This window comes from Meriones unguiculatus, chromosome 5, assembly GCF_030254825.1.
Source record: "Meriones unguiculatus strain TT.TT164.6M chromosome 5, Bangor_MerUng_6.1, whole genome shotgun sequence".
Lineage (NCBI taxonomy): Eukaryota > Metazoa > Chordata > Mammalia > Rodentia > Muridae > Meriones > Meriones unguiculatus.
Genome location: NC_083353.1, coordinates 97,361,065 through 97,379,040, shown reverse-complemented (window position 1 = coordinate 97,379,040; position 17,976 = coordinate 97,361,065). Strand labels below are relative to the sequence as shown.

The window sequence follows — 17,976 nt, the reverse complement described above, 5'->3', positions numbered from 1 at the left end:
TGCACTCAGGGTCAGCCGCTTTCGACCCAGAGAAGAGCATGTCTGATTGCATGCGGGTTGATGCCCCAGGTCCCGCCTCTGAGAAAAAGGTATCGGACGGGTCTGATGCTCTTTGGGTGGATGACACCTAAAGGAACATCTGTACAAAGTCCCAATTTATTTCTAATATCAGAGATCAGACCTCTACTCTTGCCTGATGCGTCTAAAACAAAAAGGGGGAACTGTAGAGAGCTGCGGAATGCTATGCCTTAAAGATGGAGCTGGTTTCTGCCTTCCACCTTCCCGATGGTGAGTGCTCTCTGTCACGAACAACTCCACATTTGGCTAAGGCCGAGGATCTGGCTTGCTTCCATGTATGTAGACCTATCTGCATTGCCCCCGTGGCACGCCTGGGTTGGCTACCCAGAGGCTATTTAAGCTGTGGGCTGGCTTTCCCCGGGGTCCGAGGATTGTTCAATGTTCCTGAATAAACTGCATTGAAAAAACAAACAAACAAACAAACAAACAAAAAAAAAAAAAAACAAAAATTACTATATATCATCGTGCTTGGTGCCATAGAGTAACTTGATAATATGGGGTATCCACTAAAGTTCTGTCAATAACTTACACTTAGATGAAATAATCGCTTGCTTGGTTTTGGAGAGTATTAAATGAAAATCATTTTAACTCATTTAGAGATAATAAAATCGAGAATATACACAGCTGGCTATATTTTACTGATAACATAAATAATAGCCAGTTTGTATCATCATTTTATTTTTGAGGCATCAGGTCAAGGAGGATATTTTTTATATCAGTATCTCGCTACATGTTTCTTGCAGCACATTAATGTGTTTACATCCTTCCTCTAACTTATTTTCAACTGGAAATAAGTAGAAGGCAATCCCCACAGAATACTTACAAAGCATCAAATACACAGGAGTAGCAATCATACGCAATCCACACAGCCTTCCAAGGTGCAGATTGCAGGGATAACATCACTGTCCCCAGTGTATTTGGCGGTTGTCTCTCTAACAGGTGTTGTAAACCAAGTCATATCCAGCTATCCACAGTAAAGATCTAATTCCAATACGGACACACTCTAAGTTTTTATTATGTCAATAGGCACCAGTAGGAATGTAAAAACACAAGCCTGATGTCTTTTTACATCCACAGCCTTGGTTTTGCAGACAGTGTGACAGGGTTTACCCATAATTTTCCAACTTGCTATGGAAATATTAAAAAAAAATAACCATGATAGCTGAGCTGGAACAAATTAGAGGATATTTTCCTTGTGTTCTAACTAAGGTAGTCTATAAATGGCCTTTATTTAAGGTGAATATAGCTTGATGCTAATTAGCAGAAAAGAATTGTTTCATGTTTTATATGACAAACTCTAATCTTCTGACTAACCACAGTATCCCATGAAGAAGAATGTGGCATCACTGGACTTGATGAGACTGATTACAGTTAGGAAACATCTATTTGAATATGACTAAAATATTGGGCAATATAGGTTTTGTTTCAGATGGAAGAAAACATTCAAAGTCAAACACTTTTATTTAGATTTTTTTATATATTATATTTTAAAATGTAGTGTTTCAGGGTTGTTCAAATGAAATATATGTTATTTAAAGATATTTTATCTGTAGTCAGAAATTTTACCCCTATATATGTGTACACACACACACACACACACGCACATAAACACAGGCACACACACATATATACACACACAGAGAAAAATACAACTATATGTACATTATTTATAACCACATGTACTTTAAACATCTTGAATACCATCAAATAGATAGTAGATAAAACAGGACTCTAAATGGAAAATTCCAGAGACGCAACAGTACACACTGTATGAACCATAGACAAATGATATCCACAACATGCAAATCTAGGACCGTAGACTAATGTAGGCCTAGTGCCGAAAGACAATCAGGAATGACTTCATCAGTTTATAGTTGTGTATGTGTGCCCACACACGTATGTTTACTTAGAACTATGTGTGCAGTTGTATGCCTGTGGATATCTAAGGTTCACTTGGGTGTTCTTTGTTATTGATCTTTACCTTCTTTTTAATGATATTGAGACAATGTCACTAGTCACAATATCCAGAAGTCACCAGTTTCACAAGACTAGGTGGTCATCAAGCACCTGGGATTCCCCTGCCCCCTGCCTCCAGCACCTGTGGCTGTGTGACAGGCACATACCAGTAAACCTGGCTTTTAGCTTGGGTATTGAAGATCTGAACTCAGGTCCTCATCATGATTGTACAGAAAGCACTGTCTGATGGAGCCATCTCCCTAAATCTAGTTTAAGCTTTCTTTGAGGATGATAAAGTTGCTTTGAAATTGATTGTTGCAACAGTCACACATTTTTCAAAATGCACTAAACACGTGGAATTGTTCACTGAATGTGTTCTTATTGTTATAATTGTAGCTCAATAAAGCTATTTAGAAAAATATAGTTAAAGATTTTCCTAATTTTGCTCAATATTTGTAAAATTTAACTTATCCTTAAACTGATACATAAAAGTAAAAATAAAAAGTATATTGAAATGGGGTTCTGTGTGATGCTTTTTGCTTATATATGTTGTACGATGCTTAAATTATTTTAAGTATGTATATATAATCATATTTGTCATTGATTTAAAAGCATTTAAAATCCTTTTGCCTAGCTACTTTTCTTTAAGGATTTTATTGTTAACTACAACCAATCTACTGTGAAATAACATACCAACACTTCTTGAAGATGTTACATAGAATCCAATGATCCACCTTTCCCTATCCTCCCTTCCTGACTGATTCTCTTCCCAGACTCTGATAACTATGCGAACCTTCACAAAGGAGATTACAGTGGGAATTTAAATAAAGAGAAATGGTGTGTGTGTGTGTGTGTGTGTGTGTGTGTACCCATTTGCTTTTAAAAGGTCATTTTGATGAAGATTGAAAAGGTCATGCATTTTTATTCCTAGATACCCTGGGGTGACTACCTAAATATATACCTGCCAGCTGAGGATTCTGGGTAAAATGCAGGAAGAAGATCTCTGCAGTCTGATATTTGCTCCTTTCCCTTTCTCTCTGCTGGTGTTTATTTTCATCTGCCTTCCTGATCTGAAAAACTCTTCATCCTGTCTCTGGATTTTATTACAGGGAGTAACCTTTGTAAGTTCAAAGCCAAGGTCATGTCCCTCTAGCTCAAATATAGACTGGAGGCATAAATCTTTCAGAAATGATTCTTCCACACTTGCGTTACCAAAGACTCTGACACATGTCACAATGAAGCAACTTTCATTATGTTACCGCACTGAACACACCTTCACTTCACGAACTCTGAAAAATTGCTCCATCTTTTTCCCTTCCCATGGCAGCTGTCATCATGTCACAAATGGAGGAAAGTTTAAGAAAGAAAGAGAGAGAGAGAGAGAAAGAGAGAGAGAGAGAAAGAGAGAGAAAGGAAAGAAAGAAAGAAAGAAAGAAAGAAAGAAAGAAAGAAAGAAAGAAAGAAAGGAAGGAAGGAAGGAAGGAAGGAAGGAAGGAAGGAAAAGAAAGGGAAGGAATAGAAAAGGCTCCATCTTCAGTTTTTTCAAATGTGGTCAGTACCACCTACTGGACAATATGTAATGTTACTAAGGGGAATTAATTGAAAGTGTGGCATCCTGCATGGTGCAAAGATTAAACAATTTAGCACTTTCTTTTCATAATCTAGAGGATAAAAACAAAACAAGCATTATTAACTTTCCTAATGCTCTAGAATACTCCATATGAGCCCATTCCTTTGTCTCTAGTATGTCTATTAATTTCCAGTATTCTAGAGACACCATGTATCTTAGCTCAAACATTAAATCTTTTACTTCACAAGCCTTTGAGTAGCAAACCTCCAGGCTTGGGTATTACATCAAGATCCGTCCAATCTCCTTTGATACACTGCTAGGTAGAGTCTTTCAGAAGCCCTCTGTGGTAGGCTCCTGTCCAGTTTCTTGTTTTCTCCTACTTCCAATGTCCATTCCACTTGTCTTTCTAAGTGAGGATTGATCATATTACCCTGGGTCATCCTTCTTCTTTAGCTTCTTTAGGTCTACAGATTTTAGTATGTTTATCCTATCTTATAAGTGTAGTATACACTTATAAGTGAGTATATACTGTGTGTGTGTCTTTCTGCTTCTGGGATACCTCACTCAGGATGATCTTTTCTAGATCCCACCATTTGCCTGAAAATTTCATGATTTCCTTGTTTTTAATTACTGAGTAGTATTCCATTGTGCATCAAAGCAGATGCTGAGACTCATAACCAAACCTTGGACAGAGTGCAGGGAATCATATGAAAGAAGTGGGAGTTAGTAAGACCTCGAGAGGACAGGAGCTCCACAAGGACCAAATATATCTGCGCACAGGGGTCTTTTATGGGACTGTATCTCCAAACACGGACCATGCATGGATATAATCTAGAAGCCCTGCTCAGACGTAGCCCATGGCAACTCAGTATCCAAGTGGGTACCCTAGTAAGGGGAACAGGGACTGTCTCTGACATGAACTCAGTGGCTGGCTCTTTGACCTCCCTTACTAGGTCACAGAGGAAGACAATGCAGCCAGGCCTGATGAGACCTGATAAAAAAAGATCAGATGGAAGGGGAGGAAGACCTCTCCTATCAGTGGACTTAGAGAGGGGCAAGGAAGAGATGAGGGAGAGTGGGTGGGGACTGAGAGGGAATGAAGGAAAGGGCTACATCTGGGGATACAAAGTCAATAAACTGTAATTAAGATAAAAATTTAAAAAGATACATCCAATATCTCTGGAATTGAAAGCAGAGATTCCATAAATTTCCACAGTTTATGCAAATTTAAATGCTAATCTCTCTCTTGATGGGTATATATAATTGTTAGTTCAAAAGATTCCCCTTTTTTATTTCAAATAACAACACAGTCTGCTGTGGTGCACACCTTTAATCCCAGTACTTGGGAGGCAAAGGCATGTGGTCATCTGTGAGTTGAGGCCAGCCTGGTCTACAGAGTGAGTCCAGAACAGCCAGGGAGAAATCATATCTTGAAAAACAAAAAGAACAAACAAACAAAAAGCTATAGCATATCCTAGAGTTTCCATGGAAAGACAAACTCCTTGTTAATACTGAGTAAAAGTCCATTGACTTTCAAATACTACATTACCTTCTTTGTGAATGTCTGGATAGAAAGCAATTACCTATGATATTTGATGCTTTGTTACATGTCATAAATCAGAATTTGGGCAATAGACTTGCAAGAAACTTTCTTTACTATAATTTAAGATGGAAGTAGTGCATTATATCACTAAAATCTAAATCTTAACACAAATATCTTCAGAGATAGTTTGATTAATGCTTAAGACATCCATATCTTCCAAAATTACTGAAATTAATAGTGATTATCCTTTTAGATAAAAGTAGGTGCTGTACTTGCCTTTAAGCCCACAACTAAAACCTGAAATAAATAAATCTCACTTTAAAATCATAAAATAAAATAAAGGAAGATGCTGCCTTAATTTAACCTATGTTAGAATTTTATATAAGTTAGGATTTCTGGAGTGTTAAGTATAAAACCTCACAGGTAATAAAATAAAACAAAATGTGTTCTCTTAGTTACTTTGGCCTTCATCATCTATTATCGATATATCTGTCTGTCTGTCTGTGTCTCTGTCTTTCTCTCTCTCACTATTTCTATGTACATATACATATTAATTCTTTCTATCAACCTATCATTTATCTATCTAAACTCTCTCTTCCTTCTCCCTTCCTTGTTCCCTCCTTATTTCTACACAGAGCCAAGAGCTATGAACTATGGGGCAATGCTTCAGTTAAGAAGAGTGTATGTGTGTACAAGTATCTCAGACTTTGGGAGTACATTATATGATGCTTGCACAAGGTTCCTTGTAATGCATGTATATGTACAGGCATTTGATATATGAAGTGATACAATTATATATCATAAATTATATATTATATATGTGAGTATATTTGTATAGAATTAATTTATTAAGAAGGTTGCAAACAGAATAAATGTCAGCAGGAGACTTACTTCTCCAATAATGGTGAATGTGTCCCTGAATACCCTGTGTTTAATTAGGGAGCAAGATGATTGGACTCACTGGCTCCAAAGGGTAATATTAATCCTTCCTGTTATTTCCTATAAGCACATGGGGTCAGGGATACTTTGCCAAAGGTCATACCCAACTGCTCTTAGTAACAAGCATGTCCGCTTTGGTGCTTCTGAAAAATGACATCAGACACTGGCACAGTTAGTCACTTCAGAGCAGCCAGATATTAGGGGGAAATGCAAAGCTGTCACCTGTTTGGCACATACCTCTAACTGGCCACTTCGAAGCTTAAGTCAGCTCCTGAGTTGTCAAAAGGAAGTGAGAAGAGAGAGAAAAGTCAATAGACTTGGGGAATCAAAATTACATGGCAGAGAGACACTGTATTTTAGTACCAATTTTCTTTTTACACATTGAAATGGAAATAGTTCACTAAAAGCTTCTTTGAGCTTAGTTGCTATAATATTTACTTCTAAATTATTATCTTTAATAGTAATAGTGCTTTGAAGTTACAAAACATCTTGTTCAAAAGAGCTGAAAATATTTTCCTACATATTAATTCAACTCTACTTAAAATCTTATCAAGGGAGGGACTGTTGTTCTCTGATTTAGAGAACTATAAATGGGTTTAAAAACACTGTTTGGCCAACTGGATCATTTAAGGCAAGTGGATAGAAAAATATCTGAAAAATGAATGAATTGTTGAGTTGTCAGTGTCAAACTTTGTTCACTGAAAGAAAATAGGTGAAGTTTAAACATCTGCCTTGGTACCTTCATGACCCACTTACAAAAACCTTTAAATAAAGGTGCACCAACTGGCCATTTCAGCCCATTTGGGTTCACACACACAAAGATAAAAAAAATCTGGAAAAGCAGCCCTGTACTTCATGTGACCATACAGAATTGACTTAGCACAGATGTGTATTCATCTAAAAGAAAGAGTGAAAGAATAAAGGGAAGGGGTAAAAAGAAAGATAAGTCACCAAAGAACTATTGGAGCCCATAGAGTATGTCTTTGCCTTTTTAATCCAGATGCATATATCATTAGAATATACATATTCTTGGTAGGGAAATCAAACCCTGTATGGTTTTGATCATTTTGTATCCTTATACTCCAGGACAAGTTAATGAATATATAGTAGTATTTTGTTAATGAATGAATGTAGAACTGTAACTCTATTTACTACAAAGTATGTAAAAAAACTATCTTAAACACCATAGCATTAGATTTATGTTCCTTCAGCAGACACAATTTCTAAAATGCATATTGCAATAGAATTTAGGATGTGTCCTTTGTTTAAAAAATTGTGAAAATCAAACCATCTTTCTGCCCAAGTATGATATAATCAAGTGAGTAGGTAAATATATATGTATATGTATACGTATATATATATATATACATATATATTTATACATATATACATATATACATATACATATATATTTATATTTTATTTGCCCCATTAGTCTAAGTTATATAAGAGAAGAAAGATATATAACAACAAAAAAAGTATTACTTTCAATAGTAGAATTCATGACTGATGAAATTCAGGCCTAATTTAACATACAAATGTCAAATATGTTAATAAGATCAATTACTGCAATTATCATTTAATAAACTGAATTATTCAGATATTGTAACACACACACACACACACACACACATATATATATATATATATATATATATATATATATATATATATACTACAGAATGCTGTTTCATTAACTTCATACTGGAATACATAAAATGTGAGCTGTCAAATCTCACTGCTATGAAATAACAATTAAGATATACTAGGGTGTAAAATAGTCTTGCAAATAACTCTAACATGGTTTCTTTCATCCTTTTTCTTTTTCTCTAAGAGTCAACACAGTATTTTTATATTTTCCTCTTAGGTGACATTCATGCCTCTTTACCTTATGAACATTTATATTTTCTACAACAGAGATGAAATATCATTATAAAATTTTATGAGAATTTAAAGATGTGTATGGAGTTGAAAGCTATGTTTAGCATTTTAGTTAGTGCAGCATTGCCAGGCCACACATGAAGACAATGCAGCCAATCCTGATGAAATCTGATAGGCTAGGGTCAGACAGAGGTGGAGGAGGACCTCCCCTATCAGTGGACTAGGGGAGGGACATGGGGTGAAAAGAGGGAGGGATGACGGGACTCAAAGAAGACAAGGGAGGAGCTATGGCTGGGATACAAAGTGAATAAATTGTAATAGTAAATAAATAAATAAATAAATGAAAAAATAAAAAATATAGCAATCATTACAACCTGTGTAATGTGTCCCAACTGTCCCCATGATTTTACATGGGAATAGAATTTAGGATGTTCATTTATACAGAGTCATAAAGAAACCCTTTGGATTGCCTATTGACTGACAACTGGTCTACCTCATAATGGTCTTGTGTTTAGTCTTGTTTCTACAGGTCTCTGATATAGGCTCTGTGATTCTCAGTACAGTTTGAGCTATGAGACATGCACATAGAATCTGAGATGAAATACAAGTAAATATCTTATAGTGAAAAATATATGGGGCTCTGGTAGATTTCATTCTAAAATATGACAGGATAGTCATTCTATCATGGATCAACCTTGGGGATCTATCAGAATAGGAACTTATGAAACAATTTAAAGATTATGTTCAGTCAAACCTATGATTCCATGCTTGTATACCACCATTCTCCCATCAGTTAGGACGTCATTTACAGAAAATCGGGGTCATTTTTAAAGGATGCTGTAAAATAACATCCCCAAATATGTCAGTGCTGTACATATTCCACAAAATTATGAGGAGCTTTTTAATTTTTATCCCAGCTCCTATTCTGGGCCTATCAGAACAGACCAAAAGAAAAGAGTCAGCTATGCTAAATGCTGCAACACCAGACTGCAATTTCAAGGAAGCAGAGCCTTCAAACTATTTTTTTCGTGATAAGAAATTCCAGTCCAACAGGGTCAGCAAATTACTCATTCTTTCTGCTTTAGTACTCAAAAAAAAAGGTAACCTGATATTGATCAATTCTATTTTTTTTTCTGCTTGTTTCCATCTTATGAGACCCATGGTTCATTCCCTGCCTTGCAGAACTTATCATTCTACTTTGTAGTATAGAGTGAGAGATAATTCATGAGTTGCAAATAAAAATCAATGTGATCTACTGCTAAATTTGTTGCCATTTTGTCTTTTGACAACCATAATGATTATTATGAGCCACGGATATTTGAAAATCAATACTGAAAGAAGGGCACTATGACTTTCCCTTTGCTTTACAAAAGTAGATCCAAGGGCAACGACATCCTCCTTCAACTTTAAACCCAAAGAAAGAAACTTATCAACCAAGACATTGCGTCAGGTCTGGAAATTTCTGTACATTAAAACTGCATTAAATTAAGCTTTATGCTCTCTGTTTATCACATAGTTTAGCTACTTTTCTTCAAATGCTTTTAGGTCAGCTCAATAGATAAACACTATATTGTGCCACCTCTTTGTATCTTCACTTTCCTATGCAGGAAGGAACATCCAGCGAAACACAATGACAACCAAAAACAATCAAACAAACAACCCCCCAAAAGGGTACATGTGAAATAAGGTTTCTTCTTTCATCTACTTTTTACCATTGAATTCTCAGGCCCAGTCTGAGTCTCTGAGAAGGGAAAGTTTGTAGCCCATCAACACAGCTTCAGGACTGTATTTTAAAACTTATTATTGACAAAATTAAAATTCGTAATCTAAATCAGAATGTACATACATATAAGAACATGATCTTTGTGCATGTGTGTATATACATACACACACACATATATATATACATAGATACATAGATACATATTTAATTCCTTTGAACATATTCATTAAAAATAGCTACCTGAGTTTCAACATTCTACTAGATGAAGTAATTTCAAACCTTTGCAAACTAAAGCTTGAATTTTCCAAATATATATTTCAGAGAGATTTTTAGGGCCTTAGCCAGGCTTTCAACCTGATCCCCTCTTTTCCCAATTATGTTGAGTTTAAATACTGTGGTATATAAAATTATGAATGTTCCTGAAGTTAAATACACTTCAGTCTATTACTTTTATGAACATCTCAAATAGGATTCCCATGCAGTGAAAATGATTTGTTAAAAGAATGACAACTTATGTATTATTTTATCATAATCTTTGACAAATACTACAAAGTTTCAAAGATCATATCTTGAATGCTCATAAACACAGCTATTAGTCTGTAAACTAGAATCCCAAAAATAATTTGAAAGGGAGCTTGCTTTTAAGGCTTTTACATCTCTTAAACATACTGACATTCCACAAAAGGGAAGGACTACCATACTATGAAAGAGGTTAACTATAACAATCAACTGAATACCCATGTGGATTCTGTTAGACAAAAGTAAAGGAGGGGGACATAAAAGAGAATAGCTATGAAAGTTGAAAACTGATGCTTTTCTCTGTAAGCAAACTGTCAGACTGCTGGAGGGGGGTCAGAGTCACACACTTTTAACCCCCGGATTCACACTTTACATTCAAGCCAGAAGTTAGAGATCATATTTGAATATGTGATTTTTCTCTTTTGGGAGATGGTGGTTGTTTTCATCCCTGGTGTCAGGCATTTCTGTGGGAGTAGCTTTCCTAGTCTTCAAGGGACATAAACATTCATTAAATCCTGATCACCTTGGATTCTACATTCTTGCAAAAGACTGTGTTTAATTCCTGGAACAGAGGTACATGTCCAGCAGATAATGTCACTTATCCAATCCCTGGTAGACAGAAATATATTAATCTTAATAAGACACTTGGTGGAGGAAAGCTGGAATGACTGCATGATGCCATTCAGTAGAGTGGTGTTACAATCCCACCCAACACTGAGGATTATAAATTTCCTTCCAGGGCAATTAAAATGATTTAATAAAATCAGCCTCCTAGGAATCAGTTCCTCACCCAGTCTTGTACAACTGTTTTAGATAATGAGCAAAGACAACAGGGCAGTGGATTAGAAACATCAGAATCAGGAATCGGATCACAGAGACAGACTGACAATTTTTAAGAGTAGCTGCACAAATTCCCACAGAAAACTGTTTACCAACATCCACCTGACTAGACAGGATATACCCACATATTTGTCTGGAAATCCTTGTTAAAATAAGGAGAACTAAATCTAGTGGCACAGTGCCCACTTTACTTACAACAATTGTATTTTTAAAGATTGCCAGCTAGCAAAGCCCAAGAGCCAGAAGCATTCCTCTCTCCAACCATGTCTCCATTGATCCAGATTTCTTAATTATGAGCAGAGTAACTCAGTGATGCCTAGGCCCACTCTTTTGGGATTCCTCCCACAGCGTATACATAGGGTATGTTTTTTCACCCATTCACCCACTGTTTTCATTTGTGGCCCAAAGCCACAACACTTTTATCCACAATCCACTTCCACTAATTCTGCCACTATCGTATTTACACTACTTTTCTGCCTGCAGGGCACCCACATTTCTATCCACCAATATAAGATTTTCTTCCAGCAAACTCTAAAACTAATACCCAACACAGTTAACTTCTATAAATTCTGCAATTGCTTTCAAATATGTAACTCTGCATTTCCTACCTAACCATTAAAAAAAAAAAAAAAACATTTTCTTCTTAGCTTTTTATGCAACATTACAGCAATAAATTTTCCCACCTCATCCTCAAAAACAGCAGAACTTCTGTGCTACATGCAGAAGGGTTTGCATTCCTCCTTCACCTGGAGACAAAGACGTGGGAAAGCATCTCTGAAATCTAATGCCATAAGTCCAATTTACAGTATTACTTTCTTAACTACACGAGAAAAATTCAAACCAATGGATCCATTAATTAAGCGGATCAAACATCTCAAGTCATTAAAAAGGCTGGTTTAAAGCCTAAAGTAGTGTTCTAGCACTGTGGGCTAACTTTATAATCAAGGATTAGAGAGGCACAGATTACCAGACATTATCTCTTGTCCTTATATATAGTTTCTGTGTTGCAATAGTTCATAAGCACAAAATCACTTTGGTCATAGGACACACAACTATAAAACAGATGAATTATCTCTCATTGCAAATTTCACTTACAACTGACCTGCTGCCTTAAAAGCCGGGACATCTACTCAGCTTTATGGGATTTGGAAAATTAATTTTATCCTCTGCATGGAGGCATGAAACACAGTCTACAGCTACAACAGGATGACATTCACATTAAAACTCCAAAACAGTAAAATGCATATACTGAGATTTACTAATGACAAAAAATTAGAAGAAAATTATTATTCCAACTAATATTTAAAAGCTATCAAAACATAATTCTGATATGGAAGAATAGTTATCCTCGTGAGCTATCACTGTCTCTTGATAGCCACTTAACATTCATCCTAGAGTACAACTAATATTTAAAAATAAAACTACCTAAATATAGGAAATGTCAACTCTTAAGTACAGCATTATTATGTAATTATTTGTGTCATTCCAACAACATGGCCAGTGCATATTTTATTTCATTTAACAGTGAAAAAAGCATAAAGGCTACAATCGTCATACTGTAAGCAGAAATTCTGAATTAACTTAGCCTATTGTAATATCTGTTGCCAAGTTTGCATTTCACATGGAATTTATTTACCGTTTGGCTCAGATACATCAAGAAGCTCCCAAAATATTGCTGATAGGTTTTGTAATCTCATCCTCTGTCCACTGTGACTGAGAGGCTTATCTGGCCTTGAGCAGTTCTGGGATTACAATTAATCAGTTGGTCATAAGCAAATTCTCCAGTAGGTATTTTATTTAACTTTACTTAAATTTTCCTGAAAGTTGCTTATATGACTTTGTTGCCATGGACCTGAATCTTATCTTCCATAGAGTTGGGCAAGACAGTAATTTTCTGGGGAAATATAAGGTCCTTTGATTGCACCTGCCTCTTTCTATTAAAAGTAAAACTCTTCAATATCCAGTTGCATGGAATTGAAATTTCCAATGGAAAAATTGTAATTTTAAAATGAGAAAATTTAGGTTAACTTATAAAACCGAGTCCTTCTTAAGCATCTTTTACGTAGAATGTAAGATTAATATACTCTTATTTTCAAAATATACTTGGTTATCTATAAACAATGGTAACTTTTAAAGTTATCCTTTTTGCCCATGCATATCTAAGACTATGAACATGTAATGCATGGAACTAAGAGATAGCTTGTCACATAAAGCACTTGCCATACAAATATGAGGACTTGAGTTTGAATTCCCAGGTCCACATAAAGCTGTATATGGTAGCACGCACATGTACTCCTACAGTGAGATGGGCGGCTGAGGCAGGAGAATTCCCTAGGAGCTCATCAAGTAGCACAGTATATGTAACCCATTGGCAAAGAACAAAGAGACACATGCATAAAACAAGTTGAAAGGCAAGGACTGACACCCAACGCTGTGCTTTGGCCTTCACATGAATACCATAACACGAATGTGCCCTCACTTACACATGCACATCATAGATAAACACAAATAATTCTCTCTTTCTCTCTCTCTTTCACACACACACACATACACACACACACAAGGAGAGAGAAAGAATAAGAAGCTATTCCACAGAAGAGCAGTATCCCAGCATATTGTTTCTACCTCAGAAAACTTTTCTTCTAGCAGACGGAAACCAACCAACGGGAATGCAAGGAATAGGTGAGGACCAGAAAAAGAACAAGGCAGGGAAAAAAAATAAAGTGGAGACTAAGAACCATTGTATGCATATGGTGGGTGGGCTCTACCGAGACAAGGATCAGGAAATGAAGGAAAGAAAAGAGCCATGTATAGCAGTAAATACCTATCTATAACCCACACGCTTGCCAGGCAGAGGCTGGATGATTACTGGGATCTTGTTTGGCTTGAAAACACCATTCCATTTTCCCCCATTCCCAAGGTAACTGGAAGAGTGTTAATGGAATGAGAGCTTAGAATGAGGCATCCTGAGTTCGTAGCCTTTTCTAACTAAGAAGGGATCTTAGAAATGACACCAGTTTATATGTGGACACAAAGGTACAGGGAGATTAAACAGTGTAAGAAGTCCACATCAAATCTTCCGGGTTACTAGAAACAACCTGTGGAGTACATACCTGGTTAGTACACAGTCTAAACATGCAAAATTTATAGCCTCCCAAAATATTAGGATTACCAAATTCTTTATTTTTCAGGCAACCACATTCACTTTTTTATTTTTTTTTTATATGCTGTAAGGACACATTACGAAATTCCATGTCTCATCTCACAGTGCCTGGTCCACTCTGTTAAAGAAGGCTACGGTACAATCTGTCTGTAAAGAGGCCCTGCTTGCAAACACAGCTCAGGGTGTTGGGAAGGTTTTCTATGTTGCCCATAGCTCCAAGAAAACACGGCTTTCTTTGCTGGTACATCCCTATTCGTTTGACCCTTTCATTTTGTTCAATGTCACAAGTTTTGAGGTGCTGAGGGGTAAGGGATAGTGTACTTTGTGTATCATAGATATTGTCTGCAAGAGAGCAGGGTAGATTGCATATATACAGGCATCTCCAGAGACATACTATCTCTGTACATAAAATGAGGACTCATCTGTTCATCACTTTTATAGCACTTTAAACTTATTTTGAAGACCAATCAAATCACCATGGTTTTAAAAGCACCTCTTAAAAGGTGTATGCAATACCCATCTGGATTCCCCATCTGTCGAGCCAGCAGACCCTGAAACAGGTCCTAGAGCATTTAAACTCACCCTACTTTTAAACAGGTTAAACACAACCAAGGATACCATTTCCCAACATTTATAAAATAACCCCAAACATTTTGAAAGAAGCAAGTAGCAGCAGCATACTAGATCTTGCATATATTCTGAGATTTATGACTGACTAACCACACATGAACTGAATACCATAAAAAAATACACGATTTGAAATTTTTAAATATTTGAAGGACTAGGAAAAGTATCCAAACACAGCATGAACTAAAGTAGCCATTCGGAGATCAAACGTTTGTTTAAAAGCAACAGAAACAAAGGGACTTTAACCCTGCTTCTGTTCCTGTCATGTCCTTAAAACAAATAGGTCAGTCCAAGACCATGAACTTGAATGAGCAAGAGAAAGACCAGCAACTATTTTAAAACATAATTAAGTGTCCCAGAGTCATCACATTCAAAAGTCAGTTTTGGTCTGAGGCTATTTCTTCATCTAGGAAAAACTTGAGCTTCAAATCCAGCTGGCTGTTATTTCAGATTTCAAGTGCATGACTCTTAAGGAAGCCACTTTTTTTTTTCAGGGTCCAGAGTTCTCAGCCAGTGTATGCCTGAGATAGTTCACTGCTCAACGGTACTACAAGTCTCTCTTTCATGACTTCATTTTCCCAAAACTCACTCTTTTATTGGGGTGCTGTGATTTATTTTTTTCGTCCCAAACCTCAAACTCTGAGAATACCTGAGCTCAAGAAGCACCCGTCTATCTTGAGTCTTCTCTCTCTCTCATTGGCCTCCTCAGCTGAATCAAATGACAACATACTCCCTGAGACACTTTCATGCTTCACAGGCTGTGGTTCTCCTCTGCCTGGAAACTTACTGCCTGTTCGGGCAGACTGTATTTCCACTCTGAAGATTATGAGCGCCGTGGTGTTGGGTTCACAATGGGAAGCATGGTTCTGGTTTTTGGCTACGAATGGCTTCAAGCTCATGTTAGTCTACACTAGCATTGGCTCTTGGTGCCAGTGGTTCATAACGTTTATTCAAATTCATTCTCACAATCACTCAATTAGTCTATTTTTAATCCAGTAAAAAATGTGGTTTATATATAGGTTAGAGCAACCCATATATAAAAAATATTCCACAAATCTTTCCCCACAATGATAACAATCTTTAATTTTACTGAAGCCATGCTCCTTTGAAAGACACCATGCAAATACTATTAACTATATTAAATTCTAATAGCTTTTTATAATCAATTCATCTTGTGTGAATAACAAATACTAACCTGATAGAGTCCATTCAAGGATATAGATAGTAAAAGATAAATGACTCTATTTTGAAGTAGTATGCTTTTGCTTAAAAAACAATTCATTACCTTTTAGGGCAGTGACCAGCAGCTAAACAGAGGCACTCAATGGAATTATAAAATTCATAAATATATCAGATTTATATAACCTTCTTTTTGAAAAGTTTCTAAACACTTGCAACTGTTGCAACAAAACAAACAGCAGGAGAAAAAAAGCACAAAACTTTCCCTCTTGCTGTACATTTCCTAGTGGCAGGAGAGAGGCAAAAATAAACTATCTTAAAGTTTGGGAATACCGAGATCAGCTTCTCTAACACAGATGTGCCTGAAAAATGATCTTTTCACATATTCATTAGCCTTATATTTTTTTTTCTGGCAGGGTTAGAGAAGAAGATAAAGATATTCTCTGACTACTCCGGATACCGTAGAGAGCATACCCCTACTCCAAATTAAAAAACGAAGTCAATTATTTTTGACTCCCAGAAAGACATTCTGGAGTGTGTTTTGCCTGGTATGAGTCAGTTATCTAAGAGGTTTGACAGAAACAGCAAGCGCTAAACAGATAACACTGTCTCACCAGCTACATTCAACAAAGAGCAAGGAAATGGAACAGAAAATGGAACACGGCTTGCCAAGTAGCATTCACATGGAGCGATAGGGAAGGGGGTTCTGGGGAGAACTTGGTACTTACAGACTCTAAAGTAAAGCGTCCCAGTTCGTCTTACAAGCTACAGCAAATCAAACAAGAGATTTCACCTCTCAGCGAGTCCCTGCTTCCACTACTCTGATCATCCACGCAGAACAGGCCCTTATGGATTGGTTAGGCAGCTGGGAGATAATGGGACCATATTCTCAGCTGGGACTGGAGCTGCTGAGCCGCTCTCTGCTGCGCGCCGCGCTGCGTGGCTCTCCGCCAGCATTAATCAAGGAGGACCCAGCTCCGTGGTTGTGCTCCCCAAAGGATCGACGTAATTAGCGCATGAATCAAAGACGCACACCGGGAGAATCACATACATCTATAACCGGTCTCTCACATCAAACCTGATTAGGAAATCAAGTTGGTTCTCAGATCAAATGTGTTAAACCTTTCAGAAAGACACAGAGACAGCACACAGCTGTCTGTAGATTTGCTGGGAGGGGTGGAGATTAAGGCTTCTTTCCCTGTGGGCAATTTATGTAATTCCTCTACTGCAGAATATAATTGCACTGGTTGTTTGCTACATATGGTGGGTTTGCCCTGCGATGATTTGGTTTGTCTGTTCCGGTTTCCCAGCATCTCCCAGGGCGACTGCAGGCTGCAGCGTTATTCCCCTACGGATTTGATGCAATGTGTTCTGTGTGTATTCTTTTCGAGTGTATTCTGTGGGAAGACAGGTTAAACTAAGTCCATTCCCTATGGGGTGGTTTCCACACCTAACTCTGCTTCTCCAATGGCTAAGGAACAGGATGTTCAAGCATACTGTCCCGCAGCTTTCTTGGGGTCCCAAGAAATCTAGGAGCTGCTGCTGTATACTCTATTTTAGTGCATCTGCCTGAATCTTATAAACTGGAGTGCTATGGCATCTCAATGTACTTTTAAATGGGTCACATTTCCTATGTTTATCAGAGTTCTGCTACTCTTAATGACACCTATGTAGACTACTTTCCAGACCTTGAAGACATTTGTGAAAATTTGACCAAACTCTAGGTTTGGGATATAAAGATTCTTTTTTTGGTAATACATGATAGTTCTTAAAGGCTAATGTGCCTGCAAGCTAGCTTGAACACCCACCACATGCAAAGTACCCATAGTTAAAGAGCATCTGAAAGAAGGAAAAACATTTAGAGAGACACACACCTAAATTATGGTCTCTGCTTTACTGGGAAAACATAGGTGATATACAATACGACAGTTCCATTCTGTCTTGCTTTCTGTAAACAC

At 37.0% G+C, this 17,976-nt stretch overlaps 1 protein-coding gene across 8 annotated transcripts in view; it reads right to left on the bottom strand.

Annotated features, from left to right (window-relative positions):
- LOC110555893 (contactin-4) overlaps nt 1–17,976 on the bottom strand; it is a 1,034,823-nt gene that overhangs the window by 569,350 nt on the left and 447,497 nt on the right. For 2 of the 8 annotated variants that reach the window (XM_060383873.1, XM_060383877.1), the window contains exon 1: nt 16,747–17,151. The exons of 4 other annotated variants lie outside the window; for them this stretch is intronic. The gene's annotated coding sequence lies outside the window, so the exon portion shown is untranslated. Of the gene's footprint in view, nt 1–16,746; nt 17,152–17,976 lie in introns of those variants that run through there. 2 more of the 8 variants (XM_060383876.1, XM_060383878.1) reach the window with 2 other exon arrangements.